The sequence below is a fragment of the Choloepus didactylus genome, chromosome X (genome assembly GCF_015220235.1).
Source record: "Choloepus didactylus isolate mChoDid1 chromosome X, mChoDid1.pri, whole genome shotgun sequence".
Classification (NCBI taxonomy): Eukaryota; Metazoa; Chordata; class Mammalia; order Pilosa; family Megalonychidae; genus Choloepus; species Choloepus didactylus.
Genome location: NC_051334.1, coordinates 145702024 through 145716132, shown reverse-complemented (window position 1 = coordinate 145716132; position 14109 = coordinate 145702024). Strand labels below are relative to the sequence as shown.

General features: G+C 40.4%; 1 pseudogene; it reads right to left on the bottom strand.

Annotated features, from left to right (window-relative positions):
• Window positions 1-8809: 8809 nt before the first annotated feature.
• Window positions 8810-9479, bottom strand: LOC119523306 (annotated as a pseudogene).
• Window positions 9480-14109: the final 4630 nt, after the last annotated feature.

Sequence of the window (14109 nt, the reverse complement as noted above, 5' to 3'; positions counted from 1 at the left end):
AAGGTACAGATCCAAGTAAGGAAGGTAAGGGGAAGCTGAAGATCACAGGGGACTTGGGGCATGGACAAGCAGTGGAGGTCAGAACAAGGCAGAGGGTAGACCTAAGACAGGCTATGGGGAGTCTGGAAGCACATAGGTACCAGAGAGCAAGGCAAGGATCAGTTATCACATAATAAAAGTACAATGGATGTGGAGGCAGTTAGAGTCCCAGTTATGTAGTTATTAGCTGTTTGGTATCTCACAGGTCATAACATGTCTAAATTCCTTTATTTATGAAACAGGGACAATTAAACCTGCCTATTTCACAGTATAGGCATAGGGACAAAAGGCAATAAATAATATTTGAACATGCCTTGTGAACTCCAAATCACTGCTTACACGTGAGGGATTACTGTTATTAAGTCATGCATTTAACACATGGATCAAACAAGGATCAGAAGAATGTAGCTCTAACAATAAAAGCAAGCTAAGTAATGAGTCCAAAACCTGGAGAGGCACAGAAATGCAAAGATAGATGACTGCAGCAAAGAGTCATAATGCAGCAGCAAACAGAGACCATGAAATTAAGATCCCTACCCCTACCAGGAAATATCTTCTATAAGCTAGGGCAGGACTGAAACAAAATGCAAGACCTTCTCCTCTCCATTGATAGGTAAAAACTGCACATTTCTTGAGCATCTAACATGTACTTGCATGGCATTGGTGGAAGGGGGCAAAGGAGTGGGCTTACTCCTCTCTGTTTCCCACCTTAGTGAACAGCATCACCACCCACCCAGCAGTCCAAAACAGAAATCTGAGAGCAAGCCAAGACTTCTCTTTCTCCCTGACTCTGGCCCTTGCCATCTAATCAATCACCAAATCATGTCAATTTTACCTCCATGGCACTTCTAAAATCTGTGCTTCCTCTCAATTCCTACTGTCACTGCACTCACTGTAACAGTTTTTTATTATCTCAGCAGTGCCATTTTGGATGTATTATGTATCCCAAAACACCATGTTCTTTGATGCAATCTTGTGGGGGCAGACATATTAGTGTTGATTAGATTGGAATTCTTTGAGTGTTTCCATGGATATGTGGCTCAATCAACTGTGAGTGAAATGTTTGATTGGATAATTTCCATGGAGGTGTTAACCCACCTATTGAGGGTGGGTGTTAATTGTATCACTGGAGTTGCATAAAGGAGTTCACAACAGAGGACCTCAGAGCAACTGAGAGTGACTTTTTTTTTATTAAATTCAGTTTTATTGAAATACATTCACACACCATACAATCATCCATGATATATAATCCACTGTCCACAGTATGATAATATAGTTATGTGTTCATCACCACAATCTGTCTCTGAACATTTTCCTTACATCAGAAAGAACCAGAACAAGAATAAAAAACAAAAGTGAAAAAAAACACCCAAATCATCCCCCCATCCCACCCCATTTGTCCTTTAGTTTTTATCCCCATTCCTCCACTCATCCATACACTAGATAAAGGGGGTGTGATCTACAAGGTCTTCACAATCACACTGTCACCCCTTGTAATCTACATTATTATATAATTGTCTTCAGGAGTCCAGACTGCTGGGTTGGAGTTTGGTAGTTTCAGGTATTTACTTCTAGCTATTCCAATACATTAAAGCCTAAGAGGTGTTATCTATATAGTGCATAAGAATGTCCACAAGAGTGACCTCTCGACTCCATTTGGAATCTCTCAGCCACTGAAACTATTTCGTCTCATTTTGCATCCCCCTTTTGGTCAAGAAGATACTCTCAGTCCCACGATGCTGGGTCCACATTCATCCCTGGGAGTCATACTCTGCGTTGCCAGGGAGATTTACACCCCTGGGAGTTGGGTCCCACGTAGGCGGGAGGGCAGCGAGTTCACCTGTCGAGATGGCTCAGTTAGAGAGAGAGAGGGCCACATCTGAGCAACAAAGAGGTACTCAGGGGGAGACTCTTAGGCACCATTACATACAAGTTTAGACTCTCCTTTGTGGTAATGAGCTTCATAAGGGCAAGTCCCATGCTCGAGGGCTCAGCACATCAAACCGCCAGTCCCAATGTTTGTGACAACATATGCTAGGGGATCAGCATCTCAAAGTTTAGAGATAGGCCTTACACTTCAGGGATAGAGTTAACTGCTGTAAGAGCTTACAATCTAGGGACTATTACAATTATTGTGTCCACGTTAGGCTATGTTCTAAGATTCAATTCTGAGTTTACACATTGTAGTTAGTCCATATTGGTGAGGCATCATCCCTCTCACCATGTTTTCTCCAACACTTTTACTCCTATATATATATTTTCCTACAATTTTATAGAGTTATATTCACATACCATACATTTATCCACAGTGTACAATCAGTTGTTCATGATATCATCATAAAGTTGTACACTTATCACCACAATCAGCATTTGAACATACTGATTACTACAAGAAAAATTGTTTTCTTTGTTTTTTGTTTTTTTTTTTTAGCAATAAGAAAAAATGATAAAAAGAAAAATAACATGTCATACAATACAATATACTACTAAGGACAGCAAATAACACCACTACCAAGAATCCCATATTACTCCCCTATATCCCCTTCTCATATACATTTAGCATTGGCGTATTGCCTTTGTTACATTTAATGGAGGTATATTACAATGTTACTGTTGACCATAGACTCCAGTTTGCTTTGATTATGTTTTTTCCTGAATACCATCCCTTTTTCAAATTTCTACATGGTTGACATTCATTTGCTTTCCCACATGCAAAAACATTTTTATATTTGTATATTTAGTAACAGTCATTGGCCACTCCAGTTTTTGCCACGTTATACAGTCCCAGTCTATCATCTATCTTTACGTCTGGTGTCATACATTCTCCTATCCCACCTCTTTCAGCTTTACTCACAGACATCTTTGTTCAGTGTACTTACAATACCGTGCTACCATCACACAGTATTATCCTGTCTATTTCTGGATCTATGCAATCAATCCTAAACATTCTGTAGTCCTTCAGCATCAAATGGCTGATCTCTGCCCTCTTTCTATCTCCTGGTCGCCTGTGAGAGTGACATTTTGAAGAGGAGCTGCAGCTAAGAGAGGACAAAATGCCCCAAGAGCAACATTTTGGAGATTGCCATTTTGAAACACAACCTGGGAACAAGTGGACACCAGCCATGTGTCTTCTGAGCTAGCAGAGGTTTTCCAGATGCCAGTGGCCATCCTTCAGTGAAGGCACCCTATTGATGCCTTGCCTTGGACACTTTGTAGCCTTGGGACTGTAACTGTATAACCAAATAAACCTCCTTTATAAAAGCCAATCCATTTCTGGTGTTTTGCAAAATGGCAGCATTAGCAAACCAGAACAGATTTTGGTAACTGGAGTGGGGTGCTGCTGAGTTTGCAAATAAAAAACATGCTGGAAAAGCTTTTTAAATGGATAAGGGGAAGGTTCTGGAAGAATTGTGAGGTGCTTCACAGAAAAGGCTTAGACTTCTTTGAAGAGACTGTTTGTGGAAATATGACTCTAAAGATACTTCTGATGAGGCCTTGAGCAGAAATGATGAACGTCATGTTGCAAACTGGAAGAAAGGTGACCCTTGTTTTAAAGCGGCAGAGACTTTGGGAAAATTGAGTCCTGGTGTCAGATGGAAGGGAAAATGTGAAAGCGATGAGCTGGGATACTTGGCTGATGAGATTTCAAAACTAAAAATTGTGGATATAGTATGGCTTCTCCTTGCAGATTATAGTAAAATGCGAGTGGAGAGAGATAAACTTAGAACTGAACTCTTGGGTTCAAAGAAACCAGAAACTGATGGCTTGGAAAATTCCAGGCTTTCAGGGTGTGGAACCCCAGAAGCTACAGCCCAACATGAAGATTTAACCAAACATGGAACCCAACCACCATTCCCGTACAAGCCAAGATTGGAAATCGAGTTATCCAGAAGGGATTTGTGGAAACTCCTGTTGTCTGATGGTTTCAAACCTTCATGCCAAGCCAACAAGAGTTTTGTGAGATCTATTTAGATGGAGACACTGCCAGTCTGGACTGGAGGGGACAGAGGAACAAACTGAAGGAAAAATGCCTTCAAAGACAGAGCCATGGAGATTGAGGTCTGGAGTCAAGAAGTCTTGGCAAGGAGAATGGAGCAGCCTACACATGTGGAAAGGGTGAGTTTGCTCCAGAGGTCAAGGGCAGGTATTCTGCCTCAATGTTTAGGAAGAGGGTTGCCACCTCAGGCCTCAGAGAGGGTGGAGCACATTCCCCGGGGATTGGGGAGAGCCTGTCCACCACCTCACTGTTTGCAGAGGGTAGAGCCTTTGCCCCAGAGTGGCAGAGTCCAGGTGGTACCCCAAAGTTTGAGGAGGGTGGGGCCGAAAAGGTGGTCTCCCCAATGTGTGGATATGTTGGAGCACTCACCCCAGCATTTGGAGAGAAAAGGGCTGCCGCATAGGCCCTTGGAAAGTGTGGGAAAGCCGCTCTCTCAAGCCGCAAGGATAAAACGTCATTCTATAAATGACTCTCAGGCTTTGAAATCTAATGGAGTTTGCCCTGCAGGTTTTAGGCACTGTTTTGGTTCCTTAAACCCTGTTTTCCTTTCAGTTTCTCCTTATGGCAATGGGAATGTTTATCCTATGATTGTCGCTCCTTTGTATATTGGAAGCAGATAACTTGTTCTAAGTTTCACAAGTTTATAGCCAGAGGAGAATTTTGCTTTAGGACAAGACCACACATGTAACTGATTTTTATAGGATCTTGTACTTAACTACTGTTACTGAAATGATTTAAATTTCTGTAATATTGTGATGGAATGGATATATTTTGTATATGGAAAGATCATGTCATTTTGGGGTCCAGGGGGTGGAATGTGCCAGTTTGGATGTATTATGTAGCCCAAAACACCATGTTCTTTGATGCAATCTTGTGGGGGCAGACATATTAGTGTTGATTAGATTGGAATTCTTTGATTGTTTCCATGGATATGTGACTCAATCAGCTGTGAGCAAAATGTTTGGTTGGATAATTACAATGAAGGCATTACCCCACCCATTCAGGGTGGGTGCTAATTGGATCACTGAAGTTGTATAAAGGAGATCACAACAGAGGACCTCAGAGCAACTGAGAGTGACATTTTGAAGAGGAGCTGCAGCTAAGAGAGGACAAAATGCCCCAAGAGCAACATTTTGTAGATAGCCATTTTGAAACACAATCTGGGAGCAAGCGGACACCAGCTGCATGCCTTCTGAGCTAACAGAGGTTTTCAGGATGCCAGTGGCTGTCCTTCAGTGAAGGTACCCTATTGATGCCTGGCCTTGGGACTATAACTGTGCAACCAAATAAACCCCCTTTATAAAAGCCGATCTATTTCTGGTGTTTTGCAAAATAGCAGCATTAGCAAACAAGAACATCAGCCTCCTACTTTGCCTCCCTACCATCTATAAAAGCAATTTTTTTTCAATCGTTAATCAGATCATGTAACTCCCTGCAGAAAATTCCACAATGGCTCATCACTGCCTGTGGCCTAAAGTTCAATGTCCTTAACATGACAAGACCCTCCATAATCTGTTCCCTAATACCTCCACAGTACTATCTCTCACCAGTTGCCCCATACATTCCACCCAACTGACTTCCAGTTGTGCCAAACTGCTTATGGTTTTTCAAATATTTCATACTTTTTCAAGCCTCTGTGTCTTTTCTTCTGATGCTCCAATAGTTTGGAATGCACTTCTCCCTATTTTCTGCCAAGTAAATGTGAACTAAGATTTTAAAACAAAGCTCAGTCAATTGCCATCTCCTTTCCAAAGCTTTTCCGGCCACCTTCAAGTAGAAATGGTTTCCACTCCTTCTTTATGTTTTCCATGTACCCTATTTTCACTTCTATCATAGTCAAAAATATGGATCTATAATACATTATTGTGCTTATCTGTTTATTTGTTTAACCCTCACCCCCCACTAGATTGGGTATTCTTTGATAGCCAGGTCCATGTCTTATTCATCTTTGTAACTCCAGGGCCTAGCACAGGTTCTAATATAGTAAGTGCTCAGTAAATGTGTGTTGAATAGATGTGTGAAAAAAGCCACCAAAAAAAGCAAATAAAGCATCATAAAGCAATAAATAAGACAATGATTGGGCCCTCAAAAAATTTACCCTCCAGTTGAAGATGATTGTATAAGACTGTATAAACTAAATATTAAAATGTGTATTGCAGAAAATAGATGCTATAAGAGAAGAGAAGAAACAATTCAGGTTCCCTAATTAGGGAACAGTCTGTGGAAAGGATGAGACTAAAACTGAGTCTCAAAGGACTGATAGAACTTGAATAATTGGAAGTATGTGTCTGTGCCTGAGGAGTACGTGTGGGGTTGGGGGTGCGGGAGTTACACAAAGATTTTAAGGAGAATCAAACCTTAGGAACAAAATAAGCTTCTTACCAAGATTCAGGAGGATCATATCAGCCTCCACATAGCACCAAATAAGCACATTTCCAGTTAATAAGGTGGCTTGTTCTTTGCTTTCTGGAAATGGAGAAATTAAATTATCATATTTGGAAAGGCTGCCTCAGAAGCACTGGGCACACAGATTGGAGATGGAGCCACCATTCCAGCAGAAGATAAATCAAACAGAATGGTTCTGACAAAGCTCAGAATATGCAAGGAAAACTGCAAAGGACAGGACCTGGATTCTACCCATATCCAGTAATTCAAGGTCTCTGAGGGGCAGCTAAAAGAATGAGGCTAAATCAAAGCAGCAGCACTTTTTAAAGAAAATATCATCTCCAGGAACAAATGTCCCCTCCCCAAAAGAGTAACAATAGGATGCATTGAAAAAGCACTTCAATATGTAAGTGAGGCAAATAGCAGGCAGATGTGAATAAGCAGACCTAGTTTTTTTCTGGGGGTTCAAAACCTGGGAAGAGTTTGGAGGACTGAGTCATTCCCATTCCCAGTACTGTGACATTCTAATGATGCTAATACAGCATGCTGAGAGTTGGAAAAAATCATGCATTTAACCCATTTTCCCCATTTCTATGGTACCAATAGGCAGTTTTCATTGGTGGTTTTTACTGACATGACCAGTTGTGGTGATATGTAATCTATCAGTCAAGTCAAATTCATCTTCTGGAGCTTTTGCTTTTCCCTTCTGCAAAGTAAATATAAAATATTCGTAGCTCATGCCATTGACATTGGGGAGAACATCCTGGCCTTCCCACATCTTGTTCCATGGTGCCCCGTTCAGAGACAGAATCTGGATCTGAGTGGAACATGCAGAAAGAAGGATTTGGGATGCGTACAGTACTGGAGATTCTGCCTAGAAATTCTAAAGAATAGATATAAATGGTATAGATGATTGATGTAAATGATATAGATGACTGATATTGATGATAAGGAGAGAGATGAAGAGAAAGAGAGATAAATAATGATATAGACATAGATACACATCCATGTTGTGTGGCAATTAATTTGAAGATTTAACAAACTGCCACACAGGTTGCATCTTGGCCAGCTTTTGAACTTTAATTTAACAACCTGCCTGTAGAAGCATGGGTATCTAAATACCCTTCTCCTCTCCAATGCAGGCTAGAGAGGCACATGGAGCATGTAGCTTCTGGCACAGCATATATACCTAAGCACAGACACCTTCTTCTCTGCTTAGCCCCTTTTTCTCTGACTTTGCACAGGATACCCTGACACACTGATTCACATCATTGTCTTATCAAAAGAATAGGACATTCTTATTTAAAAAGAAGATGTATAACTGTTCCACCAAGCACTAAGCATACATGCAGGTCCTCACTTCCAGCATCCATGGCCCCATGTTCCACTGTCCTGACCTTAGCAGATTCAGATGTGAGAAAGCTCTCTACCATTCTCTATTCTTTTCTCTCCATCTTAACAAAAGTTGGGTACACTGAAGGCAGAAGGAGAATGCCTTTTCACCCTAGACAAATTGAGTGAATCAACCTACTGCTATCACACTATGCAATTTACTTTACTTTACAGCAGAGAGTGTCTGTGGGGGGGCAATCCTCTGGTAATATTTGCTTAGTTATTTCCTACTAAAAGCTCAACTCAAACGTCACTTTCCTAAAGACAGCCTCCCTGACTAGATCATGCATTAAATAATTTTGAAGTACTTTGTATATCCTTTTTCACTTAACACAATTTCAATAAATCAGTTGTCCAGAACTTACCAATATAACTTTCTGTGATAATGAAAATGTACTATATCTGTGCTGTCCGGTACAGATGCATGTGAGAGGGAATAGAACTTTCCCAAGTATACACAGTTAGTAGTAGAGCTGTGGACTAGTACTATACTCACAGGCATATGATGGCATAGTGAAAATTACACAAAGTTAGGAATCAGACAAACCTAAATTTAAATCCTGGATTTTCCATTTGCTATTTGAACTTGCTTAATGTGTCATCATTTTTATCATCTGTAATATAGGTTTAATAATGACCCACGTCACATGGTTATGGTGAGGACTAAATAAGAAAACATGTATAAAACACCTAGCATTGTGCTGAGTATACAGGATAAGTCCTATAAAACTCAGTTTTTTTTCTCTTCACAGTCTAGTATAGTATTCTTTTCACTTAACCATGCCATACCCCTATCAGTCCTATGGCAATAATAGGACTAATTATATTCTTATGAAATGAAATGGAGAGATATTTTGCCACTAGAATTTCTCTCAGGGGAAGCATTGCCTTGGTTTGGAAGACTGCCTTGGCAAGTGCTTGGTAAGAAAGATAGAAGGTAAGCCTCCTCCACTTTTATTTTTTATGTTTTGTTAGTTTCTGTCCAATGTTGGTGAGTTAGTTGTTCTTTGGAATGAGGAATAAAATCTTCATGAGATGCAGCTCAGAGTGAGATGATTCCCCTTTTACAAGTTCTATAGCTGTTATGCCCAGGGACATGATGTTTGCCATTAAGTCACAGGCTGACTGCTTAATGATCTCAGGCGCCATCCAGAAAGGGGTCCCCATGAAGGTATTTCTTTTTATCTGGTATCTGTTAGCTGGCCCACCATGCCAAAATCAGCCAGCTCCACTTCTCCATGTACAGAGAGCAGAATGTAGGCCGCTTTAATATCTCTGGGAATTTTCTTCTCTGAATGCAAAAATCAAGTCTTTTCAGTATTTCTCTTAATATACTAGCAATCTCAGTTTTATCCAGAGGGTCAGGATCTAATAGATCTAATGTGGAGTCTCCACCAAGATATTCCATTATTATCCATAAGTTGGTATCCTTCTGATAGGATCCATTAATATTTGGTTACATATGGCCTGTCACACTGACTCAGCACTGTGATTCTTGTTGAATGTCCTCTATCTCATCTTCAGCTTCTTCGAGATCAATGATTTTTATGGAAACCGTTTCCTGAGTCTGATTGTCAATGCCTTGGAATATCTCACCAAAAGAGCCCGTCCCAATTTTCTCTACTTTTGTAAAAAGTTCTTCTGTATCTGCTTTCAGGTTCTACATGCCCTCCAGGCCCAAAGCACTGAGGGATGAGCCATGGCAGTCAAGACAGCCACTTCCTGGGACGGAAAAGCCGGTCAAAGAGGTCGGTGTGTGCAACGAAGCCCACCGCCCAAACACAGACCTCGAACAATGGAGACTGCCGGGGAAGACTGAGTCCAGCTTCGTTGTGGCCGGCCGAAGCCGAGCCCACACCAGCCCCAGCAGGAACCGGTCCCAGCGGCCGTGCTCAGCGGCGGGGCAATGGGCTGCATCTCCGTGCACCATGCCAGGGAGGGGCCCCCCTCCTCCACTATTGCCACCAAAACCTGGATAATCAGGTAGCACCAAGTCTTAGGGTGGGGAAATAGTTACTCTGAATGAGATGGGGAAGGAATTTTGTTGTTTTGATCTCAAAATATGACAGAATATATAAGGTATTGGCAAGATAGAAAGAAACTGAGTTTAGATGAGGGGCTAGTGAAACTCCACAGGGTTGTGATTTCTAATGAATAGTTAAGAATGGCAATGCCTATTTGCCTTGCTACAGTATAAATTGATTCCTCATATGGTTTACAAAATTTCAGAATCTATATTACTTAGGATTACTTTGTGCAAGTGGATTATGTGGAGTAAACCGATTTTTTAGGGGCCCAGGGGGTGGTGTTGGAGTTCCCCAGACCATGAAATTGACAGGGGTTCATGCTAATTATAACTAGATGTGACATTTGGGTCACACCTAACCTCTGAGGCACATACAACTCAAGCTTCACAGAATAGGATGCTTATCAATTGAATTCATGTCTCTAAACTGACTTTCCATAATCTACGTCCCTTGAGATAGGATGTAATCTCTGGGGAGGGGACTAAGTGTATCTGTATTAGAACTAGGAGATCAAACGTGCAATCAAGGGTGCTCCCTCTAGAGATAGGGACCTGAAAGCAAAAGCTTCTTAAGTGTCTCAAGGAAAGAGATAGAGCATTATTTCCAAGTGTTACTCACTAATTACACAGGAGAAGGGGAAGAGGTATGAAATGGTCAAATCCAGCTTTATTGGATTTCCCAGTGATCTTCTGAAAGGGCTAGTTCTAGGTTGCTCTTGATACTAACTGCCCCTCTAAAAAGATATTTCACTATTCTTTGATTTATCTTACATATATAGTCCCTATAACCTTCAGGCTTTCTGGAATTTTCATTGACAACTCAAGATGTCCCAAAGATAACTGGGATAGTCAAATCCCTGGTTTCTGCTAATACCCTGAAGGTAGAGAATAAGGACATTACAGGATGTAGACATGAAAAAAGTCCCCCTTTTAATTGCCCTTAAGTCACTATTTCAATAGTTCTCAAATTTAGTGTGCATGAATAGAGCCTCCCCAGTTTCTGATTAAGTCTGGGATAGGGCCCAGGAAAGAACATTTTTAACACAATTTCTAATTCATTATTATGCAGATTATTTACTTTACTTGGAAAAATAACAATCACTGAAATGTGACATATAGAATATAGCCAATAAGAAAGAGCTAGCCAGATGGCATAGAACACAGGTTCTAAACTACTTACAGAAAGAGAAGCTACAAAAGTAAGTAAAATGGTACTGCTTTCATGAAAGCCCAAGGGAGAAGGGAAATTTTAAATGTATACTCAAAGAATTGATAAACATTTGCCAAATACAATGCCTGTACAGTTTATCATCCAAACTAGGACAATTGAGAATAAAAGAGGGCACTCTTAATAATCACACTGGAGCAACAGGCATAAACTGGGACAGCCCTGGGTAAATCAGCCCCTCTGGTCATCCTAAAGATAACATGCTGTGGGAGCCCAGGGCCTGGGTCTTTCCCTAGAATGATGTGAAACATAAGCACACAGCAACCTGCATGACCCAGAGCAGTTAATCAAAATGTAACTCCCCCCACCAACCCTCAAAGGGAGTGTTCTAGTTTGCTAATGCTGCTGGAATGCAAAACACCAGAAATGGATTGGCTTTATAAAAGGGGGTTTATTTGATTATACAGTTACAGCCTTAAGGCCAAAAAGTGTCCAAGGTAACACATCATCATTGGGTACCTTCGCTGGAGGATGGCCAATGGTGTCCGGAAAACCTCTGTTAGCTGGGAAGGCACGTGGCTGGCATATGCTCTGGAGTTCTGGTTTCAAAGTGGCTTTCTCCCAGGGTGTTCCTCCCTAGATGTCAGCTCCTCAAAAATGTCACTCTTAGTTGCTCTCGGGGCATTTGTCTTCTCTTAGCTTCTCCAGAGCAAAAGTCTGCTTTCAAAGTCCGTTTCCAACATGTCTCTGTAAGCTGAAGCCCCTCTCTCAGCTCCTGTGCATTCTTCAAAGTGTCCCTCTGGGCTGTAGCTAGCTCGCTCCTTCTGTCTGAGCTTATATAGTGCTCTAGCAAACTAATCAAGGCCCATGCTGAATGGGTGGGGGCACACCTCCATGGAAACTATCCAGAGTCATCACCCACAGTTGGGTGGGTCGCATCTCCTTGGAAACACTCAAAGAATTACAATCTAATCAACACTGATACATCTGCCCACACAAGATTACATCAAAGATAATGGCATTTGGGGGGACATAATACATTCAAACAGGCACAGGGAGGGAGCAAGCAGATGGTCACTTCTCCCTCCTGTTTTAACTAAAACTTTCTAAGGTCCATTGGTTCCCAGAACTGAGATTGTTACTCCCTTCCTAGCATGTAGCTAATCTAAATGTTACAAGACGCCTTTATCTCATATACACTGGAATGTTTTTGTTTAGGGCCTCTATAACTGGCCTTGCTGATTCCTGCCTAATTGCAGATTGCTTTCACACTGAGCTCTGAACCAGCTGCTGTCAGAACAGTTTGACTGACTCCTCACTTCACTCCTGTAAGTTCTTATAATAAAATTTATTTCTCACTTCATTCCTGATGTTTCCTTTCATCTCCCTGCTGGACCAGCCTGTGCAGGCTGGAACAGATATACCTTATAGAACCATACCTTCCTATATGTTCATGGACAAAGCCAGCTTTAAGAGGTAGGCAACAGCCTACTCCATTTGCTTTTTTCTAACTTTTTATTTTGAAATAATTTCAAGCTTACAGGACAGTTATAAAAATAATATAAAATCCATACACAGAATTCTAACTTACCTCCACCCCCAGATACGCAGCTGCAACAATTTTAACATTTTGACACGTTTGCTTTATCATTCTATCAATCAATTTTCTAAACATTTGGGAGTAGGTTGTATACATCATGCTCCTTGAACACACAATATTTCCACATACATCTCCTAAGAACAAGTATATTCAATATGTAACCACCTTAAGACCTTTAACAATGATATAAAGCTCCCAGTCTGTATTCCAATGTTTTCATGTCCCAAAAATGTCCTTTTAAGCCCTTTCTTCTCCATAATTAGATCCAGTCCAGAATCTTGTTTTGCATTTAATTGTCATTGTCTCTTTAGTTGATTTATTTTAGTTATGGAAACATATATGCAACATAAAATTTCCCATCTTAACCACTCCCAAGCATACCATTTTGTGGGATTAATCACATTCACGATGTTGCACTACCCTCACCATCATCCATTATCTGAACTTTCCCATCACCCCAAAAAGAAACTCTACACCCATTATGCATTAACTCCCCATTTCTGCCCTGACCCCAACCCTTGGTAACCTATACCCTACTTTCTGTTTCTATGCATTTGAATATTCTAGCTATTTCATATAAGTGCAATGATACAATATCTGTTCCCTTATATTTGATTTATTTCATTCAACATGATGTCTTCAAGGTTTATACATATAGTGGTATGTATCAGAATTTCATTTATTTTTAAGACTGAGTAATATTCCATTTTATGTATATAACACATTTTGTTTATCCATTCATACAATGATGGAAATTTGGTTGCTTCTACCTTTTGGCCATTGTGAATAATGCTGCTACGAACATTGGTGTAAAAATTATCTGTCTGAGTTCCTGCTTTCAATTATTTTGGATACATACCTAGAAGTGGGATTGCCACATCATATGGTACTTCTATGTTTAACTTTATGAGTAACTGCCAAACTATTCTACAGTGGCTATACCATTTTACATTCCCACCAACAATGTATGAGAGTTCCCATTTCTCTACATCCTTGCCTGCACTTATTTTCTGTTTTCATTTTTTTAATAATGGCCATTCTAGTGGTTGTGAGGTGGTATCTCGTGGTTTTGAATTGCAACTCCCTAATTGCTAATGATGTTGAGCATCTTTTCATGTGATTATTGGCCATTTGTGGATCTTCTTTGGAGAAATGGCTATCGATTCCTTTGTCCATTTTTAATTTTTTTTGAGCTGAGGGGTTTTTAATATATTCTGGATATTAAACCCATGTCATATATATGGTTTCCAAATATTTGCTCCCATTGGGTTGGCCATCTTTTTCAATTTCTTGATATTATTCCATCTATTTTTACTGTCCACATAATAAAATGATTTCCTTACAGATCAAAAATTCACGTTATTAAAATATAAATGCTACTTTAGAGTGTATGTGTGTATGTGGGGAGGAGGAGACACAGGTCATGGTGATACATGAAACATTATTGCTTATTAAAACCTTACCTTGAATAAGTTTCCCAGATTAACTTATGTTCACTTCAT